At 43.6% G+C, this 23,651-nt stretch overlaps 1 protein-coding gene across 7 annotated transcripts in view; it reads left to right on the top strand.

The window, feature by feature from the left end:
• GHR (growth hormone receptor) overlaps positions 1-23,651 on the top strand; it is a 496,455-nt gene that overhangs the window by 347,915 nt on the left and 124,889 nt on the right. The gene's annotated exons all lie outside the window — the stretch shown is intronic.

Here is a 23,651-nt window from a genome sequence, read left to right on the forward strand (position 1 = left end):
TAGAGTTTTCATAGTAAAAACAGCATAAAAAATAGTGTAAAAACAAAACTTACATACGGGGCCCATGCAATGGGAACCCCAAGAAAGTTGGACGCGTGTATGGGTCAGACCCATAAAGGTGCTGCCTATCTCCTTCCCGACTGGCTTCGCAAACTAGCGTCATCGGGGCTCCCATTGCATGGGCCCCGTATGTAAGTTTTTTTTTTTTATGCTATTTTTATGCTGTTTTTACTATGAAAAGTCTATATTAAAGGGTTTACACTTAGAGTTGCCTTTTGTTTGTTTTTTATGACGTTTTACTGATATCCATTCGTGAGACGAATCATTGCTGAATTGGAGGATCCTGGACGGACTGTTTCCCGATGTCCTACCAAAACGTTGATACAACCTTATAATGTGGGTTATAATGTGGGTTGTCACCAGCTGGTAAGCCTCTTTACTTTTTCTGGGTATCCATGATTGCAGAGCTGTGCCGTGACCCCGATATTTACTGTGGTGGAGGTGCCCGCTCTTATTCTTTGTTGAAGACTCGTGTTCTGTTTTTGGATTCTGCTCTGATTTTATATAATTTATAGGAGAAAATATCACCACAAACCTTCCTCTTCCTGTATGAAAATGTGACTTTATCCAAAAGTCCCATTTTTGAAAGCGAACTCAAGGCGGCATGATGATGATAAATAAAACATACTACCTGATCTGCGCCATCTCCTGGTTGAATCTGCACCGCTCCCCGCTGCTCTCTGTAGCCCTTCGCAGCCGGGAGAAGAAATCCAAGATTGCTGCGACATGGAAGTAGTTCCCCCGCTCGCGGCCCAGCCATGATAGGAGGAAAACTGAGGGAGGCGGGGGAGTGAGCTGAGGGAGGCGGGGTAGTGATCTGAGGGAGGCGGGGGAGTGAGCTGAGGGAGGCGGGGGAGTGAGCTGAGGGAGGTAGGGAAGTGAGCTGAGGGAGGCGGAGTAGTGAGCTGAGGGAGGCGGGAAGTGGTGTTCCTAATGCTGGTGTGGGCGGTATGTAGAAGTGCCCTTCCAGCAAAGGAAGCTTGTGAGTGTGTGTGTGTGTGTGTGGGGGGGGGGGGGGAGGTGCTTTTTGAGGCCGGTAGCTCAGCAACCAGCAAGCCCATGTATTCGGCATCAGGCGATCCCCATTGGTGCCTGATACCAGAAACTCTGCTGAATGCACACAGTAAAATATTTTCAAAACCATTGTTTTGCAACAAATACCAAAAAGTCTCATGCACTAGTCATTGAATCCTTATACCAGCAGTATCTATTTCCAGCAGGGCTTTGGTTTATTTAGGACATTTAATCCTTGGGTCTGACTACACTTCATTCAAACCTTGTTTAGATCCTCATAGATGTGCCCAGACATGCCCACATTTGACTGAATTATTTTCAGAAAATATCATTTTTTTGTATTTATTTTTGGCCTACAAGAAAAATCGGAGCAGTGTAGATAATCCCTGATGAATGAGAGAATATCAGCCTCCGGGTTCCATTTGTGGAATAATCAAATCAGTCCTGTGTGTTATTCGGTTACCGTGTGCTACGAGTTTAGGTATTGATTCTGCTGTTTTTAGCTGGGTGGCTGTATGGATAGGATTTTACCGTGTGACCTTTGGACGGGGAGCTGGCCTGCACACGCATATCAGATAATGCTGAATGTATATTTAGTTTCCAGGCCTCCAAATATAGACTCTGGCAAAACAGTTATGCTGCTAAATCATTTAAACTCTTCGGTGTCACAGAATCGGCTTACAGGTGGCGACTGGAGCGTTTATAAAACTGCAAGCTGGAAAACCTTGCTTCGGGGTAAAGCTCAGATATTCTAACACTGCACATTGTTTAAAGTGATCCCGAGGTGAAAATAAACTGATGAGATAAACAATTGTATGTATCCTACTACTCCTAAAAATGACTTTTTTTTTTTAGATATCCCATGGTTTATTTTACATTTAAACATTTACAAACTAGATTGAATGTTTTCTTGTCTCTACTCAGTGGCAGTCTATTACGTGTGCCTAAATGAAAATACATGAACTTTTGACCTTTTTCTATCTTTCCCCTGCCCTCTGAAGTTGTATTCTGCCAGGAAAACATTTATGGCTGTAATTAGCTTATCAGGGATGTTTACTATATTCCCGACAAGGTACCCTGAAGACAGAAGCTGTCATTTCCATGCCTAGAAATTAACTCTTTCAGGCAGCAAAACAGACGGTAAAGCAGCCTGGTTATTATTAATGTTTTGCACTGTACATACATGTTTATCTGATCATATCACATGTCGCCTCGGGTACACTTTAACCACCTTAGCGGTATGGACGAGCTCAGCTCGTCTATGACCACCGCGGTGGATTGCTTAGGCCATGGTGGGGCGATTTTCACAATTGAAAACAAAAAAACGCAGCTTAGCACTTTGCTAGCTGCGTGTTTGTAACCGATGAGCCGCTACCCGCCGCATTACAGGCCCCCCCCCCCCCCCCGAGACCCCTTGCGCAGCCTGGCCAATCACCGCCAGGCTGTGCTATGGGGTGGATCGGGACTCCCTCCGACGCCATGACGTGGATGACGTCATCCCGATCCTCGCCATGGCGACGGGGGAAGCCAAACAGGAAATCCTGTTCTGAACGGGATTTCCTGTTTGCTCTGATCGCCAGAGACGATCGGAAGGGGTGGGGGGATGCCGCTGCACAGCGGCTATCATGTAGCTAGCGCTAGGATAGCTACATGATTTAAGAAAAAAAAAAAACTGCTGCGCCGCCACCCTGGCGATTTTAATAGAACGCCAGGGTAGTTAAATAATGTGAGCCTTTTGAAATGAAAACATATTTTTCTCAGAATTGTATTTAATTCAAATAGATATATTAGATGCCTCCACATTCTTAAAGGATACCCGAAGCCTATGTAATGTGTCCCCATTTACTTACCTGGGGCTTCATCTAGCTCCCATAGTCTTGTAGGTCCCTCGCTGTCCTCCTGATCCTCTTTCTTGATCCACAGGTCGGCCTAGTAGTGCTCTAATGTGCATGGGATAAATTGGCAGTGCATGCTGGATTGCACTTCCATAGCCAGGAACATTCTGCACATGTGCAGTAATGAGTCTTAATGTACTGTGCATGCGCAGAACGCTCACAGCATTGGGCGAGTGATCAAGGACATGGGCCGTCGGGCAAGCGCATGTGCGTAAAGCGTGACTTGGCTGACTGTGGACCCTATCAGGCCTACAGCGGATGGAGGAAGGGGAGGACAGCGAAGAACCTACAAGCCTAGTGGGGCTGGAAGAATCTCCAGGTAAGTAAAAGGGGACACATTACATTTGCCTCGGGTATCCTTTTTAAAGCTGATACCTTTATTTTTTTTATCGGCTTATCTGTCTCTTTAGATTTTTTACTCCAAGTAACTTTAAATTTCCCCCACCATCAAAAAAAAGTTCTCATACTCACCTGTATCTCTGGCATTGGCTAAGTGATGACATCACATGGATGCTTCCATACGGTGTCCCAGTGTCTTCTGGAGGTTGGCTGTTCTGTTACGAGGAGGTGCTGATAGGTTCCTGGCTTTGCCCAGAAAGTAGATGGTTGGGAAAGAACACATTTATTCAATATATTCCCCCCTGAGACTGATGCACTTGGTACAGCGCAGTTGTTGTTTTCTAGATTGTTCAAATAAAACCCCTTTGTTTGGTTTTCAAACCAGCTCACAGCAGCATGTTTGACGGCAGAAATACCCTCAAAACGTTGCCCCATCAGGTGTTTCTTCAAGTCTGGGAACAAATTATAGTCTGAAGAGGCCAGGTGAGGTGAGTAGGGGGGATTGTGGACCAACTGGAAACCTAGGGTATTCAATGTTGGCTATATGAGCAGGTTCATTGTCCTGACAAAAAGAGGATCCCTTTAGTCAACTTTCCACAAAGTTCGTCTTAATTGCTCCCTTCAGCTAGTCCAGGAGGTTAGCATAATACTGTCTGCTGATACTAGAGCCCTTAGGTGTAGTCCACCAACAGATTACCGTCTTTGTCTCAGAACCATATTAAAGAGGCCAGGCCTTCCTCAGTGCTTTTTCATTGCATGCTCACCTTTGTTATGCTCTCATTTCTCTCTATTACAGGTAGCCACTAACCTCTGTCAGTTCTTTGCTATAGGAGGTGTAGCTAGGTCACGGGGGTTGTGGGTACTATGTACAGTACCAAGCACAAAAATAACTTGGCTGTGTTCATTTTTTTTTCTTTATCTGCCTGAAAAAAAGTTAAATATCAGGTATGCAAGTGACAGTTTCTGTCCAGGTCAGGCTGGGTCACACTATAGCATCACCCTTACTGATAAGTAATTCCAGCCATAAAACACTTTCCTGTCAGTAAAGGACTTCCGAGAGCAGGAACAAGATAAAAATGGTAAATAATTCATAGATTTCAGCTCTGGCATACTTTAAGAAAGGTGTCATTGAGCAGAGACAATGAAACAGTAACAACTTCAAAACTTGAGCAGAGTTTGAAAAACTTGAGCAGAGACAATGAAACACCAAGAACTTTAGTTTGAAATATAAAATTAAACTGTGGGATATCTAAAAAAGTAATTTTTAGGAGAAGAATAGATACAATTGTTTTTGTCATTAGCTTATTTTCACCTCGATTGTCCTTTAAGCTCAGCAACACAGCATCAGCATAGACCCACCCATAGCTTGCTGATTGGACAAGCTCAGCAACACAGCATCAGCATAGACCCACCCATAGCTTGCTGATTGGACAAGCTCAGCAACACAGCATCAGCATAGACCCACCCATAGCTTGCTGATCGGACAAGCTCAGCAACACAGCATCAGCATAGACCCACCCATAGCTTGCTGATTGGACAAGCTCAGCAACACAGCATCAGCGTAGACCCACCCATAGCTTGCTGATCGGACAAGCTCAGCAACACAGCATCAGCATAGACCCACCCATTAGAGATGGGAAGTTCGGATCTTTTCAATGATCCGGATGATTCGAATCGGATCATTGAAAAGATCCGGATCTTTGATCCGAATCTCGGATCATTTTACTACCGAAGCATTCCGGGGTGAAATGACTAGCAGGACAGGGTTTTCCCTGCTGTGGACAGGAGAAGGGGAGGGGGTGGACACACAGAGAAGGGAAGAAGATGGACAGAGGGCAGGGAGTGGACAGAGAAGGGAGGAGGGACGAGCAGAGAGCATAATTTTAAATGTTTGCTTGCACACATTACCCACATGCTGCAATCACATGCTTTACATGTGTTTCACCTATATGCTCATCTGTATACTCTGAATGCAAATGTCGCACAGTGAATAGAAAGCATTCCCCAAAGCATTCCCCGAAGATAAGTGCAGCTGTTTAGAGCGAGTGCAGGAGGATCATATTGCCCTGCAATCACGCTGCCTGCAAAGTTACTGAGCTGTGCTGAGCTGAGCCATAAGCTTCCAATGTGATCACTGTGCAGCACTACGGAACAGCCAGGCTATAATGGGCAGCACATTGCAGCCAGTATGTGTGCTCTACACATATCTGGCAGTGGCACCCATGTCCCCTCTCTCTAATCTACCTGTGGCTGCAAGGCTGGCTCCCATCCAACAGAGCGATCCATCTCTGCTCTGCTTCCAGGACCCCGCTGCCCGCTGAGAGGGGGCGTGTCGCTCCTGGCCCCGCCCCTTTTTGCGATCCGAATCACTCATTTTGATGATTCGGATGATCGACTCATAAAATAGATTCGGATCAAAGATCCGAATCGTTCATGATCCGGACAACACTACCACCCATAGCTTGCTGATCGGACAAGCTCAACAACACAGCATCAGCATAGACCCACTCATAGCTTGCTGATCGGACAAGCTCAGCAACACAGCATCAGCATAGACCCACCCATAGCTTGCTGATCGGACAAGCTCAGCAACACAGCATCAGCATAGACCCACCCATAGCTTGCTGATCGGACAAGCTCAGCAACACAGCATCAGCATAGACCCACCCATAGCTTGCTGATCGGACAAGCTCAACAACACAGCATCAGCATAGACCCACCCATAGCTTGCTGATCGGACAAGCTCAGCAACACAGCATCAGCATAGACCCACCCATAGCTTGCTGATCGGACAAGCTCAGCAACACAGCATCAGCATAGACCCACCCATAGCTTGCTGATCGGACATGAAAGGATCCCAGTAGACTAATCGGGGGGGGGGGGGGGGGGGATTCATTCTGCTCTCACCTCCTGTAATGGAGATCATGTACTCCGTGTTATTGCACAAAAGGTAGTTAGTAGCTGTTAGTAGCTGCAACGTGTCACTTAGGCTAATACTGCTGTTGCTCAGTGCAGCTACTAATAGCTATGGCACACATGCCTTGTCGCTGCCAATAGTCTTACACTGGCTCTATTCAAAGTGACTCATATTTTCACACAGGAAGAGAATTTCTAGGAATTCGCACTTTCTATCCGGCCTCCTTACTGGTGTCAAAACTCATCAGCCTTCATAATGATTTCTAATTGAAAATAAATTAACTTGCTAAGTAGTCCTCTCATTTCACACTTAACAGGATTGGTGTACTTACAACATACCGGCAAACGCATCATCAGATGAGCTCAAGATTGCTTTGTACACCAGCTCTAATAGCTCTACATTCCTTTGTGAAAGATTTGATGATACGCAGGTAATTGCAGCCATGAAATTAAGAGATGTTCAGTATGCAGTAGAAAGCCTGCGGCAGATTTGGGCAGGATAACGAAAAGTAGAAACGTGGATACAGCAAAGTGCACTGAATCCCAGCTTCCTGGTACAGATAAGCTGCTCTGATTGCTTTATATTCTCTGTAGGTATTAGTTGCCATTTAGGCTGGTTTCACAGTGGGACGTTACAGGCGCACGTTAGAGCAGCCTGTAACGCAGCCCACCGCACAGTAATGAAAAATCAATGGGGCTGTTCACAGTGCGGACGTTGCGTTACATTGTAACGCTGCGTCACAAGACAACGTACTGCATGCAGTACTTTGGACGCGGCTGAGCCGCGTTAGACTGCTTGCACATGCTCAGTAATGTTGGGGAGGAGCGGAGAGCGGCCAGGCACATGGCTAATTAATATGCACTGCACGTTATGACGTGCAGTGTTTACTTCCTGGAGCAGCCGCTCTGTGCGGCGATTGGCTGGCGGGACTACGTGATGCCGCATGCGCACATGAGTGCGCATCACGGCATCACTGACGCCAGAGTGAGCTGCACAACGCGGCTCACTCTGACGTCCAGATCTAGCACCACCAGGCGTTCCGTTAGGGGGACGTTATGCGACCTTAACGCCCCCTCTAACGCAACGTCCTGGTGTGAAATTAGCCTTAGAGATTATCCAGAAGGCTGTGGGCCTTAATTAATGGTGAATATTCTAAAATGTAAAATACATGTAAATTCATACAAATAAGAAGTATGTTTTTTCCAGAGTAAAATGAGCTATAAATTACTTCTCTCCTATGTTGCTGTCACTTACAGTAGTTAGTAGAAACACAACTAGCCCATCTCCTCATGGGGGATTCTCAGGATTTTCTGCCCAGCACCAAGGCTGGCCAGCATCTTTGTATAAATCCTTTTCAGAAAGTGGCTGTATAAAGAACAAAAAGGCCATGCTGAGCACTCCCCATGAAGAAATGGACTAGTCCAAAACCTGTTAGTTCTGTCAGATTTCTACTACCTACACTAAGTGACAGCAGCATAGGAGAAAAGTACTGTATAGCTCATTGCACTCTGGAAGAAACATACTTATTATTTGTATGTTTACATGTATTTTTCAATTTTTCACAATAGTGGTCCTTTAAAGTGGATCCGAGATAAACTTTTACTCATTGCAGAATTGTGTTCCTTACATATAGTTTATAGGGCATTCCTCAAGCCAAACACTTGTTGTTTGTTTGTTTTGTTTGTTTTAATACCCTAATTCCCTATAAACTAAACAAGCCTCGCCCACAGCTCCTCCAGCGCCAAGACATTCTGAGTCCCATGTAGCAAGTGGATCATGTGAGCTCAGTCTGGGGAGGGTGAGGAGGCATTACCAGCCAGAGATTTCAGAGGCAAGGGGGCAGAATGAGGAGAGGGGAGTGGAGTTTTCACAGGCTGAGGGGTGGAGATGCAGAGCAGCTTGCCTGTGTGTAATGATGACAAGCAGAACATGGCTGCCCTCATTGTATCACAGGAAGAAATAATCATGTACTGTTTAAGCTGTTTGCAGCTAGATTTGCTGTGTAAACTATCTAAACTTTAGATAAGATATATAGACAAGTTACTTTAATAGTTCGTTTTTTAATAGTTAGTTTTTCATCTCAGATCCGCTTTAAGATGCATACACTCGCAACTTGCCAACAATTTATGTTGGCTGCCAGGATTGCTGTACAGATGCATCGCTGGGTCAATAGTGATGGAGGTCCAGCAGCATGGGGAACAATGGAGCGACTTCTGCAGGTGGGGAAAGAAGGGGAGCTATGGACTCAGCTGCTGATTGTTGCTTAATGGCCCATACTCACGGGCTACAATTGTCGCCGCAACACGCGGCACGCGCGTGTTGCGGCTACAGGTCGCCCGTGAGTATGGGCCGTCGCACGGGCGCGCAACCCGAACTGTCGCCCGTCGCTGATGTCGCCAGGCGATTGAAAGTTTCAATCGCCTGGCGACAGTCGCCGCCGCACCTCCGCCGCAACTGTCGCTAGTCCGCGTGAGTATGCGGACTAGCGACAGCAACCTCCATTGAGAATGCGGAGCTTCCGGCGGGGGGAGGAGGAACGTCGGTGACAGCTTCCGTCGCGCCGCTGGTCCCTCTTCCGCGTGTGTACGCGGAGGGACCTGGCGAGGAGCTGTCGTCGGCCTGTCGCCCACACGCTCACGTGTGCTGGCGACAGGCAACTTTTGCTGCCCGTGAGTATGGGCCATAAAGATCCAGTATGATGGGATAAACCTATACATCGGCTAGTGTGGGTGTGAGGAGGGTTTGCAGGGTGGAATTGGTAGAGAGTCTAAAGGGGAGGCATAAGGACGTTCTGTGGGAAGAGGTGTGATCTGGTTCTGTAGGGATAGGCATAAGGAGTTTCTTTAAGTAGAGGCATGAGGAGGTTATGTGATGCAGAGGAATGAGGGGGTTGTGTGAGGAAAGGCATGAGGGGGTTGTGTGAGGAGAGACATGCGGAGGTTGTGTAGCAGAGGCTTCAGGAGGTTGTGTGAGGAGAGGTATGTTGAGGTACCGTGAGGAGAGGATGTGTAGCAGAGGCATGAGGGGGTTGTGGGAGAAGCATGATGAGGTTGTGTGAGGGAAGCCATGATGAGGTTGTGTCAGCAGAGGCACGAGAGACCTGAGAAAGTTGTGTGAGGAGAGGCATGACGAGGTTCTGCAAAGAGAGGCATGGTGAATAGTAGAGCAGGTATACATACTACTGTGAAGGAGATATTTATAAACTAACAGGCAACCATGGATTCACAGATCTCTATCAGAAGCAATATCACCTATTCATTGCCGCTGAATTATTAACTTATTTAATATAGTTACATAGTTATTTTGGTTGAAAAAAGACATACGTCCATCGAGTTCAACCAGTATAAAGTACAACACCAGCCTACTCCCTCACATATCGCTGTTGATCCAGAGGAAGGCGAAAAAAACCCTTACAAGGCATGGTCCAATTAGCCCCTAAAGGGAAAAATTCCTTCCCGACTCCAGATGGCAATCAGATAAAATCCCTGGATCAACATCATTAGGCATTACCTAGTAATTGTAGCCATGGATGTCTTTCAACGCAAGAAAAGCATCTAAGCCCCCTTTAAATGCAGGTATAGAGTTTGCCATAACGACTTCCTGTGGCAATGCATTCCACATCTTAATCACTCTTACTGTAAAGAACTCTTTCCTAAATAAATGGTTAAAACGTTTTTCCTCCATGCGCAGATCATGTCCTCTAGTCCTTTGAGAAGGCCTAGGGACAAAAAGCTCATCCGCCAAGGTATTATATTGCCCTCTGATGTATTTATACATGTTAATTAGATCCCCTCTAAGGCGTCTTTTCTCTAGACTAAATAAACCCAGTTTATCTAACCTTTCTCGATAAGTGAGACCTTCCATCCCACGCATCAATTTTGTTGCTCGTCTCTGCACCTGCTCTAAAACTGCAATATCTTTTTTGTAATGTGGTGCCCAGAACTGAATTCCATATTCCAGATGTGGCCTTACTAGAGAGTTAAACAGGGGCAATATTATGCTAGCATCTCGAGTTTTTATTTCCCTTTTAATGCATCCCAAAATTTTGTTAGCTTTAGCTGCAGCTGCTTGGCATTGAGTACGATTATTTAACTTGTTGTCAATGAGTACTCCTAAGTCCTTCTCCAAGTTTGATGTCCCCAACTGTATCCCATTTATTTTGTATGGTGCTAGACCATTAGTACGTCCAAAATGCATGACCTTACATTTGTCAACATTGAATTTCATCTGCCATGTATGTGCCCATATAGCCATCCTATCCAGATCCTGTTGCAATATGACACTATCTTCCTGAGAGTTGATGATTCTGCACAATTTTGTATCATCTGCAAAAATAGCAACATTGCTCACTACTGCATCTACTAGGTCATTAATAAATAAATTGAAGAGCACTGGACCCAGAACAGACCCCTGTGGGACCCCACTGCTAACAGTCTCCCATTTTGAGTACGATCCATTGACCACAACTCTTTGTTTTCTGTCCATTAGCCAGTTCCCTATCCATGAACACAGACTCTTCCCCAGTCCTTGCATCCTCAACTTTTGCACCAGACTTTTGTGGGGAACAGTGTCGAAGGCCTTTGCAAAGTCCAAGTATATCACATCTACAGCATTCCCAATATCCATATTAGCATTCACTACCTCATAAAAGCTGAGCATGTTAGTCAAACAGGACCTGTCTTTAGTAAACCCATGTTGATGCTGAGAAATAAGATTATTTTCTACTATGAAGTCATGTATAGTATCTCTTAGTAACCCCTCAAATAGTTTGCATACAACTGATGTTAAACTTACTGGTCTATAATTTCCTGGATCAGATTTTTTGCCCTTCTTAAATAATGGGAAAACGTGGGCTGTACGCCAATCCACTGGGACTCTGCCAGTTGCAAGAGAGTCACAAAAGATAAGATAAAGGGGTTTATCTATAACTGAACTTAATTCCCTTAGGACCTGAGGATGCATGCCATCCGGGCCAGGTGCCTTGTCTATTTTTAATTTATTTAGTCTTGCCTTCACTTCTTCCTGCGTTAAGTATTTAATATTACAGTTAGAAGATTGAGACTCTTCTGCCTCTGTAATTTGCAACAGTGCTGTTTCTTTTGTGAAGACAGAAGCAAAGAAAGCATTTAATAACTCTGCCTTACCTTGGTCATCCACCATTGAGTTCCCACCCTCATCCTTTAGGAGTCGTATACAGTCAACCCTTCTTTTTTTAGAGTTAATGTACTTGTAAAACTTTTTTGGGTTAGATTTGATATCCTTAGCGATTTGTTTTTCAGCTTCAATCTTTGCCTGCCTAATTTCTTTTTTACAATTTTTATTGCACTCCTTATAATTGCTTAGTGCAGCCTCTGTCCCCTCCTGTTTTAAGACCTTATATTATATATATTTTAAGACCTTATATATATTTGTTATAAGTTCACCTGTCCTTTAGAGCCCAGCTCCAGTCCCCACATTCTCCTGCACATAACACACCTTATTTGCTGCTGTCCAATAAATCAGTTGTAAGTGGACAGGTTCTATAACATATGGGCATTATAAGGGATTTGATTTGTATTAGAGATGTTATTGCAGAATTATTGATTCTTTCTTCCATGTAATTTATTCTGCATTTCCCCACAGTCTTAGAATTTATTAGGCGCAGCCTGGAGCGCGTGCTGTTTTATGAGGGGTAATGCTCGCTGCATTGTGAATCCCGGTAATGCTGACCTGTTTGTTTTGGGCGTACGTCTAGCGAAGCCTCGTGGAGATGAATGTAAAGTATATATAATAAGTGCAGACAGACACTGCAATGCCCATAAATCCAGATAGATGTGTGCTGCAGCTTTCCCATAGAGGCTACAAATTATAGCCGGCTTATTGCCAGTGGCGCTAGATTGTTTTCTGTTTGTCCAAGTCAAATATTGATTCTCCTTTACCTGGCTGCAAGGGGTAATATTTCTGCGGAGTTATCCCGCAACGTCCTCTCTGACAGCTAGGCTTCTATATAGTATTAAAGAGAACCTAGTTCATTATTACTTACATCTACCAGCATGCATTTCTGTCTTCCTCACTTCATAAAGGGAACCTGAAGTGAGAGGGATTTGGAGGCTGACATATTTTCTTCCTTTTAAACAATGCACATTGCTTGACTGTCCCGCTGCTCCACTGCCTCCAATACTTTTAGGAGTAGAGGAAGAACTGTATTTCTCGGAATCTAAGACACACTTATTCTCCCCCAAAAATAGGGAGAAAAATTCACTGCATCTTGTACCCCAAATACAGGGAGTCCCTAAGAACAACCGCCAATACAAACCACCGACCCGCCGCAATGTCGGGAACCCCTTGTATTGTTCCCATGTCCTTCTCTGCCCCCTCCGTGTCCTCCGTTGTCCCTGAAGAGATGAAAGCAGGGGCAATGCGTCTCTCATCTAATCCATCGGAGCCCACGGCGATCAGAGACCTCTCTCTCACTGCTCCTCTAGTGCTGGATTCTACTTATGATGCGATGAGCAGAAGCCGACACTACAACAGTTAGAGATAGGAGAGGTCTCTGATGGATTAGGTGAGACATGCTACTGCCTTCATCTATTCAGGAGGAGCAGAGGAGGACACGGAAAGATTGGAGGATGACAAAGAGAGACATAGGACATAAGGGAAACAGAGGAGGAGACATGGGGAACAGAGGATGGGACATGGGGAACGGAGGATGGGACATGGGGAACGGAGGAGGAGACATGGGGAACGGAGGATGGGACATGGGGAACGGAGGATGGGACATGGGGAACGGAGGATGGGACATGGGGAACGGAGGATGGGACATGGGGAACGGAGGATGGGACATGGGGAACGGAGGATGGGACATGGGGAACGGAGGATGGGACATGGGGAACGGAGGATGGGACATGGAAACGGAGGAGAGGACATGGGGAACTGAGGAGGGGACATGGGGACACAGGAAGAACATGGGAGACACAAGAGGTACAAGGGAGACGCAATAATTTGGGCAGAGCATCTACAAGATGCTTCGGGGCCATGGATGCACCAGGTTTAGTATATCTTTTTTTCCCGCTTTTTTTTGCCCTCTAAACCTAAGTGCATCTTATATTCCCCAAAAAATGTTATATCCCACAGAATAAAATCCATACCTTAAAACCGGCACAAATTAGTTATGCTGGATAGAGACCGAATGGAATTTAAAAATAGCTTAGAGGCACTTGGCCTGGTTAACGTTTGATGTATGCATAATCATAGCTCGAAGGAATACACTTTTTTGTTCAAACAGGCATGATTGTTGTTCTTCTAGGCTGGTTTATTTTTTAATGCGGGAAAAACTTACCCTAGACATAATTGACACCAAAATAGGTCCAATAACATACTCCGACCATGCTTCTGCTTGGTTAAAATAAAAAGTACGGACACATTTACAAAATAAAATATGGAGACTAGACCATAGAGCTATTGCAAGATGTAGAATCTAAAGGTGGCCACACACGATACAATAAAATGATCCAATTTTACGCCAATTTGATAAATATGATCGGATCTCCCGAAAAAAATCGAAAGCTCTTTTTTCATTCGACTGAAAAATCCGATCCGATTTCCCGTTTTTCTTTTCGACTTTTATTGATCAGGAATGCTGAAATTTTTTCTACAAATTTTCTAAAGATTGTATGGTGTGTGTTAGATTGTCAATGTATTAATATGCACACCCTACCAATTTTCTCAGAATTTCCAATTATTTTTATCATAATTGGGGAAAAATTTAACCCGCCGGCGAACACTTCCGGTTTGGCCGTCACCGACCGACAGGCATGGGAACGCGAGTGATTCTTCGCGTACCCAGCCTGTATATCGCCCCCTATGCTGCTATTGCGGCCTCCTGTAGCATAGGGGGCGTTATTATGGCTGGGAACGTGGAGAATTACTCGCGTTCCCATGCCTGTCGGCCGGTGACGGACAAACCGGAAGTGTTCGCCGGCGGGTCCTGGACCATCGGAGCGGAGCTGCGAGGGCACCGATCGGCTGCAGGGGGCTGAGGGAAGCCCCGGGTGAGTAAATCTCATTTTTTTCCCCTGACTTTAGGTTCACTTTAAGAAAGAGCTGTTAGAAAGACTAAAACAAGTTCTATTATTCATTGATAATCCATAAATATTGCCCTCCACGTTATGAGACTCAATGAAGTGTGTAATGCGGGGAGTATTAATAGGACTGAAAAGCAGGAGAAATTAAGAAAAAAGTAGAAGATAATTGAGCTATTTAAAAGGTTGGAGGAAGAAGAAAGAAAACTTAAAACAAATCCCTCTTTAGGAAATCCCACCAAATTAATAAACAACAGATTGGAAGTGAATCTGCTACTAGACAAAAAAAGGGAGTGGGAGCTCACTAAGAATAAGATTCAATACAAAAAATATATAAACAGGGCAGGGAAAACACTCAAATCTCTCTAAAGAAAGAGATTAGCAAAAATGGTATATAAAAATTTAGAGAGGAGGATGGTAACTTAAATCATAACTCAAGAAATAGGAGCAATCTTCACTATTACAGCAAATTATATCATTTAGACTGCATTACTGATACAGACCCTGTACATTTTTTTTAGATCAAGTTGAGTTATAGACAGTAGAAAAATAGGACTGGGAGGCATTGGAGGCCCCAATCTTGGAACAATAATTTGTTGAGGCAGCTACAAAATCCAAGTTTGGAAAGAGCCCGGGACCCGATGGATTTACAAATTCATTCTATAAATGTTTTTCAAAAGAGCTACCATCCCTGTTCTGCCAGAATAGTAAACTCAGACAGCTCAAACACAACCTTCTCAAATGATATTAATATAACTATCATCCCAAAAAAAAGGTAAATCTAATGCGCAAATTATGGTCCAATTTCTCTTATTTGTAATAACGGGGAATGTATTCAGGAATTTTAGCTTCTCGATCAAAGAAAGCTTTTGAACCAATTATGAGTAAACAATAGATTGGATTTAGGAAAAATAGACTGATTCAAGAGGATAGAAAGAATGTGTTACTTTTGGGAAGAGTGTATAGTGGACAAGTTGCCTGAAAATAGGTTGGTTCATAATAAAAACAGGACACGTAAAGAATATATGGTTTGATCTACTGAAATAATTACTTTGGATTGTGTAAGAGGGATTAAATCAAAAGACGGTACTTTCCTCAGTTATGGTCCAAGAGGTGGCAAATGTTTGGATGTGGTCGCTTTCACCTATAGGAGAATTGGCTTAGGACCAACTGCAAAGCTTCTGTGATTGGCGTATTTGTGAACATGAGCTGAAGAAAAACTAGTAGCTCATACTTCCATCGGCAGATGTACGTCCTGCTGCTTTTCCGCAGTTAACACCACTCGGTGTTAAGTTTTCAGTTTGATCTAGTTAGATCTAGTTAGTTGAATGAAAATGGCACTGCTCTGGTTTCCCCTAATGAAGAGTAGCTTAAAAGTATTCATTTATGGGATTTTTTTATTCTGACTAATTTAGCTGTTCACGTCGTGTTTTTGTCTCAAAGTTCACATCAGCAGCTGTATTCCTGCATAATATGAAGCTGTTACAAAGAAAATTGCATCATTTCCATGTAATATATTGCAAAATACATGTCAGCTTATATTTATTACAATAATATCGATCCACGGGAGAGAATGAGCAAACAGTATACATTAACAAGTTTTGTGGCACTGAAACGACTGTGTCATTTAGAGCCAAAGGATAATTGTGACTTCATTGTAATTTCATTTTTTTCCTCTGAAGAGGCCAATGGAGAACTAAAGGTCCTGTTGATGGTTATAACTTCTGGCTTCTGGTTGGATCTCACCTCTAGCTTGTGGTTGGGAAGTGGTGGGGCAGGGTCTGTGTTGTACTAATTTTCAGTGTATAAAGTACAACAACGAAACATTTGTAAAGCGCTTTTCTCCTGTAGGACTCAAAGCTTGTCTCAGATCAGTACATAGTGGTGTGAACAGGGGGAAAAGGTATGCGATCATAAATGCCAGACTACACAGATAGCTTTTCAGTTTTTGATTTAAACATGTCCAGGGTTGAAGCTGTCTTGATTACATTTGGCAAGGCATTCCACAGGGTAGGAGCAGCATGACAGAAAGCTCTGGCTCCAAAGGATTTTAGTTGGACTGTCAGGGGGTCAAGTTATTGGATACTTTTGATCTGAGATTGTGGGAGGTATGATGCAGTTGTAACAAATCCTTCAGGTATCCGGGGCCTGGGTCGTGTAGAGATTTCAATGTGAGCATGCCAATTTTGAAAAGGATTCTCTATTTTATGGGTATCTACTGTGATGAGCTAAGGATTATGTTATGTGGCAATGGTGGGGTTGGCTTGATAAGTCTGGTGGCAGCATTTTGTACTAGCCGCAGGTGGTGTAGGTCTTTATTTGGAAGGCCTGCATAGGGGGCATTGCAATAATTCAGCCGTGATGTGACAAAGGTGTGAACTAGGGTGGGAAGATCATCTGAAGGAATGAGGTGCTTAATTTTTGCAATAATACTTAAAACAGCTGAAGTTTAATTCCCCATTAATAGGTAAACACAAGCTGTGCACAGTGTTGGAGCTAGTAAGGTCTGAGTTCCCTACCCTCAGTGGTGTTGACTGTGTCTGAAGCTGCTTTGCTGCTAGGCGCTGATCTCAGTCCAAGTTTAAAAATGTACTTATGTTCTCCAGCCCCGACCAACTTTAATAGACCAGGTTCAGAGTGGTATGTTCTCCAGTCCCGTCCAACCTTTGTAGACCAGGTTTAGAGTGGTATGTTCTCCTGCCCCGGGAAAACCTTAGTAGACCAGGTTTAAAGTGTTATGTTCTCCAGTCCTGGAAAACCTTAAATAGACCAGGTTAAAAGTGGTATGTTCTCCAGCCCCGGCAAACCTTAGTAAACCAGGTTAAGAGTGGTGTGTTCTCCATCCCTTGGCCGACCTTAATAGACCAAGTTTAGAGTGGTGTGTTTTCCAGCCCTTGGCCAACCTTAATAGACCAGGTTTAGAGTGTTATGTTCTCCAGCCTATGGCCAACCTTAAGGCTTATCTGTTTACATTTATATTATTGTGTGATCCCTCAAGCTATATCTACACATTAAGTCAGCACTGTTGATGTTGCGTCTTCCGAAAACACGGCAATGGCTTAATAAATGCAAATCTAATTGTTCTGCTTGTATCAATCTATATCCCTCATTTACGATGATTTCCCTAAGCTGGCCACTTCACATGCATAAGCAAAAAAAAAAAAATGTTTGTCCGGCACAATCAAACCTTATTTTCACCAGTAATAAAGTAAATATATTCATGCAAGAAGAGGTTGCTCTGGCAATTTTCTGTCCGCATCTATAAAATTGGGAGTAATGGCAATTATCTTTCAGCTTGCTGTTATTGAGTCAGGCCGAACTGGCTTTGTTGAGAATCTCGGTGGTATTGTTAATCCTTCTCTATTTACATTTAATTTCATATCCTGAACAAAAAGTCAGTTCTGAGTCATTCCCCGTAATTGTGTTCTCCTATCACTTTACGCTAAGGAAAGAAAAAAAATTGTTTTCATGCTTAACCGGCCAACTTGAGATCTTAAGTGCCAACCACTCTGTGCTATTTTGACTTTCAAAAATGGCTTCAATAATCGAATGTGATTTATTATAAATGTTTGGAGAGCGGACTGTTAAGTAGGCCTGTTCCCAAGATAATTGAGCTTGTTGTGGAGTCTTTGTGATCGTATTACAGAGAGTTTATCGGCAGAACATGAAAGAAAGCAACAACTTGCTCAGGGTTATAGTGCAGCTATAGACAGACAGACAAAATAATAAGAAACTGAAATATGGTATGAACATGACACAATTTTTTTATTTGCCTTGAATGACCCACTCAGATAGACTGAAATGGGATTGCCTTTGCCAGGGCCGTTTTTAGGCATGGGCAACCTAGACAGATATCTAGAAATGGCATTCTATGGAAAAAATAGCATTTGTTTTTTAGATTGCCATATTTGTCAACTTGACTATCTTTATCTATTTGTACAGTGGGATGCGAAAGTTTGGGCAACCTTGTTAATCATCATGATTTTCCTGTATAAATCATTGGTTGTTACGATAAAAAAATGTCAGTTAAATATATTATATAGGAGACACGCACAGTGATATTTGAGAAGTGAAATTAAGTTTATTGGATTTACAGAGAGTGCGCAATAATTGTTTAAATAAAATCAGGCAGGTGCATAAATTTGTCATTTTATTGATTCCAAAACCTTTAGAACTAATTATTGTAACTCAAATTGGCATGGTAAGCTCCGTGACCCCTGACCTACATACACAGGTGAATCCAATTATGAGAACGAGTATTTAAGAGGGTCAATTGTAAGTTCCCTCCTCTTTTAAATTTTTCTGAAGAGTAGCAACATTGGGGTCTCAAAACAACTCTCAAGTGACCCGAAGACAAAGATTATTCACCATCATGGTTTAGGGGAAGGATACAGAAAGCTGTCTCAGAGATTTCAGCTGTCTGTTTCCACAGTTTGAGGAAATGGAAGACCACAGGCTCAGTTCAAGTTAAGGGTCAAAGTGGCAGACCAAGAAAAATCTCAGATAAACGAAAAGCGAAGAATGGTGAGAACAGTCAGTCAACCCACAAACCAGCACCAAAGACCTACAGCATCATCTTGCTGCAGATGAAGTCACTGTGCATCGTTCAACCATTCGGCGCGCTTTACACAAGGAATTGCTGTATGCAGAGGAAGCCTTTTCTCCGCCCACAGCACAAACAGAGTCGCTTGAGGTTTGCTAAAGCACATTTGGACAAGCCAGCTTCATTTTGGAATAAGGTGCTGTGGACTGCTGAAACTAAAATTGAGTTATTTGGGCATAACAAGGGGTGTTATGCATGGAGGAAAAAGAACACAACATTTCAAGAAAAACTCCTGCTACCTATAGTAGAATATGGTGGTGGTTACATCATGCTGTGGGGCTGTGTGGCCAGTGCAGGGACTGGGAATCTTGTCAAAGTTGAGGGACGCATGGATTCCACTCAGTATCAGCAGATTCTGGAGACCAATGTCCAGGAATTCGTGGAAAAGCTGATTCTTTCTGATGCGCTGGGGCTGAATCTTTCAACAAGATAACGACCTTAAACACTGCTCAAAATCCACTTAGGCCCGGTTCACACTTGCGGTTTTGCAAAAACCGCACCGGATGTCCGGACCGCACCGGAGCCGGATCGGACCTGAACCGTACGGTTCCTGTCCGGATCCGGTCCGGTTGCATACGGTTTCCGTGCGGTATGAACACGGTTGCGGTCCGGATCCGGATTCTTAAAGAGATAACAACCTGTATAAAAACAAAAAAAAATGTTGGGGTCTGGGAGGTCAGCAGAAGGGGGACCTGTGGAATCAGGCCCTCCGCTGTTTAGCACTCACCTCCACCTCCAACATGCTGCCAACATCTCCAGCTCGTGCTGCTCCACTCCAAAATGGTTGCCCATGTGTCCCCGATACAATATCGCCGCAACAATCCTCATAGGAAGTGGGGTAGAACATCCGGATTTTTTGCCAGTGTGTTGTGCGCTCTCCGGTTCTCATTGGTTTCCATTGGCCGGATGGTGCAGTCCGGCTCCGCCCCGGATACGGCTGCCGGAGGAGCCGGACCAAAAAATAGCGCATGTTGGAACGGACACCGGAGTCCGGATCCGGTCCGGCTCCGGTCCGGACGAAACGGACACATGTGAACCCTGGCATAGACTTACATTGCTATGCCGTGCGTCCGTTTCGTCCGGCCAGCATGCGGTGCGGCTCCGGCACGGCTATTCCGGATAGCCACCGCTAATGTGAACCGGGCCTAAGGCATTCATGCAGAGGAACAAGTACAATGTTCTGGAATGGCCATCTCAGTCCCCAGACATGAATATAATTAAAAATCTGTGGTATGAGTTAAAGTGGACTCAAACCAAACATTTTTTTAATTCAAAATATTTAGTTGCACCACTCTGACACATACAAAGATAAATAAACACTGCTTCATGCCTATGAGCATTTCAGTGCATGCTTTTCACCCTTCTCTTTTCATAACTAGGGTTATACAGGTGGCAGCCATTAGCAATTCCTCCATTGCTGGACACTACCTACTCCATCAGTTTGCCGGATTCTGTCCCGGCAATTGGAAAGGAAGGGAGGGGTTTCTCCAATAAATGTAAAATATTTTATATTTGTCATCATGCAGCTAAAAAAAGGCTGCTATTTGTTGTTATAATTTAGAAAATACATTTTATTTCTGAAATCTTGTATTTTTAATTTGGGTCCACTTTAAAGAGAGCTGTCCATGTTCGGAAGCCATCAAACCTGAATGAGCTAGACATATTTTGTAAAGAGGAATGGTCCAAAATACCTTCAACCAGAATCCAGACTCTCATTGGAACCTACAGGAAGCGTTTAGAGGCTGTAATTTCTGCAATAGGAGGATCTACTAAATATTGATTTCATTTATTTTTTGTGGTGCCCAAATTTATACAGCTGCCTAATTTTGTTTAAACAATTGTTGCACGCTTTCTGCAAATCCAATAAACTTCATTTCACTTCTCAAATATCACTTGTGTGTGTCTCCTATATGATATATTTAACTGACATTTTTTTATTGTAACAACCAACGATTTATACAGGAAAATCATGAAGATTAACAACGTTGCCCAAACTTTCGCATACCACTGTATGTCTAGCAATACATTGATGAACATGATACAATTTTTCCCCTTCATTTCTCAGCTGAAACGTGGTTGCACTTCCCGTTTTTAGACATAGGCAACCTAGACAGATATCTAGGACTGGCAATCTGCAGAAATAATGTCATTTTGTTATATCGCCATGTTTACAAAAGTGGCAACAGGTTCCCTTCATTTCTCAGCTGAAACGTGGTTGCACTTCCCAGAGCCGTTTTCAGACATAGGCAACCTAGACAGATATCTAGGACTGGCAATCTGCAGAAATAATGTAATTTTGTTAGATCGCCATGTTTACAAAAGTGGCAACTTTGCCATTTATATCTATTTTTATGGTGTATGCCTAGCAATACATTGATGAACATGACACAGTTTTTCATTAACCCCCCCCCCCCCCCCCCCTGAATGATACACTCACTCAGGTACCCTTCATTTCTCAGCTGAAACATGATTGCACTTGCTCTGGCCATTTTTATGCATAGGCAACCTAGACGGTTAACTAGATGGACGCCTGCTGGGAAAGCTATAAAATCAGTCCAAGCACACCGATCTTTACACACCATGGCTTGTCACACTGAGGAAGGGATGAGTTCATAATTTAATGCCTGCATAGATTTCCCTGATTTGGTTAACAGCCACAATGTGATTAGCATGACAGTGGTACAGCCAGTCTCCATATAACCAATGAATATATCAGAATATATGTTTTTAGACCATTTTTTAGCCTAAAAACACACTATATACTGTATCTTAAAGTGGAATGCATACAGTTGTATGGAAATGTTCATTGAGTGAATTTTTTCAACTTTTTTTATTTCATATTGGGCGGAATGTGCGTACATTTCCTGCGTGGGGTATTGTTTGCTGCATTTTTTATGTGGGGTAATGTTTGCTGCATTTCATATTGGGCGGAATGTGCGTACATTTCTTGCGTGGGGTATTGTTTGCTGCATTTACTCTGTTACATTACAGTTAGCTCCACCCTCACCCTGTCTTTGCCATGCGCACTGCATTCACTCCTTTTCCCCACAATTTTGCCACAATGCACTTAGTGCACCAACCTCTAAGAAATGTTTGTGATTGGAGGCAGGGGAGGTGTCTGTTAATCAGCACTGGGTGTTAATACCCTAAGTATGCCACTGACTGGGATACCATAGCAATTAGGTACTGGCTTTCTTCTGACCCCACACTGCAGTTTCCTGTTGTTCTCTCTATTATTCCCTCCGTATCGGGCATCATATTTTCATATTAGGATTTAGTCAGCAGAATATCTTACAAAAGTGAAAAATATAAATAAAACTGTCAGCGGGTTTATAAGATCAGGTTGTCACACAGTGTGATATGGGGCTTAACAGATGTAATAGAGCCCAGCAGCCTGGACACATCTTTCTTTCCAGCAGGAGTTTATTGACTAGCAGCAGAGCTATACCATGTTTTTATTTCAGAGGTTACTTGTGACTAATGTGTGTCATGTGACCACTTCCTGAATCACTTTGGATAATAAGTTGACCTGCTCTGTTATCGCCCAGAAATCAATGTGATGATATTATCCAGTAACCTCCCAGCTGCTCTCGGATACTGTGTCAGTCCGACTCGCACATCTGTAATCCATTTGTCTACAGCCCAGTTCATGTACACACTATTGATACTTCCCTTCAGTTTATTTGTTTTAGGGGCTCCCCTTCGCCATGTATTCACATTTGCGGTTGGTGGTTTGTGACGTGTGGTCATTTGATTCTTTTTGTTGTTTATTGCAAGACGTTTATGATGAAACATGTTTTTCCCATATGGACATATTTACAGGGAACCTGTAACATCACAAGGCTCTGACTAGATTACCAGCATTTCCAGAGTCCTGCTACCCTGTGGTGCCTGCGTGTACCTGCCATAATCCTCAAATCAGGGCACAAGTGGAACACTATAGTTAAAAGACAACGGAAGTGAGAACAATATAGAGGCTGCCATATTTATTTCCTTTAAAATAATAGTAGTTGCTTGGCAGCCCTGTTGATATATTTAGCTGCAGTAGTGTCTGAATAACACCCTTAAAACAAGCATGCAGCTTGTTCAGGGTCTATGGCTAAAAGTATTAGAGGATCAGCAGGACAGCCAGGATTTGCATTGTTTTATAGGGAAATATACCAGTTGCTGTCAGTTATATATCAGTTATATATCAGCTGCTGTCAGTTACTACTGAATGTGCAAGGTAATGTCCATGTTTACCTATGGCTCAAGTGGGCGATATAACGTTTAACAATGCGCTGACCAGGAAGCTGTTATGGGGATATTTTCAAAATGGAGGGCCGAGAATTCCATTGACCACCGTGGACAAACAGGACGCAGGAGAGGAGAAAGAGTAGACTACACAGGAGGTAAGTATGACCTGTGTATGTTTATTTTGACTTTTTATTTTCAGTTCAGGTTCTCTTTAAAGAAAATAAATATGGCAGCCTCAATTTCCCTCTCACTTCAGGTGTTTAATTTTCATGACTTACTGTATTATATCTTTATGTTTAAAGCCAATGGGTACCGTTTAAAAAAAGAAAAAGTCAGATACTCACCTAAGGAGAGGGAAGGCTCGGTCCTAATGAGCCTTCCCTCTCCTCTCCCGGTGCCCTCGGTGCTGCGCTGGCTCCCCCGTTTGCGTCCGCCGCCGCAGGGACTTTGGAGGTCTTCGAGAGCACTCGGGCTTCCGAAGACGGGCCGCTCCATACTACGTACGCGCGAGCGCGTCATAGAGGGCG

This window comes from Hyperolius riggenbachi, chromosome 1 (assembly GCF_040937935.1).
Source record: "Hyperolius riggenbachi isolate aHypRig1 chromosome 1, aHypRig1.pri, whole genome shotgun sequence".
Taxonomy (NCBI): domain Eukaryota; kingdom Metazoa; phylum Chordata; class Amphibia; order Anura; family Hyperoliidae; genus Hyperolius; species Hyperolius riggenbachi.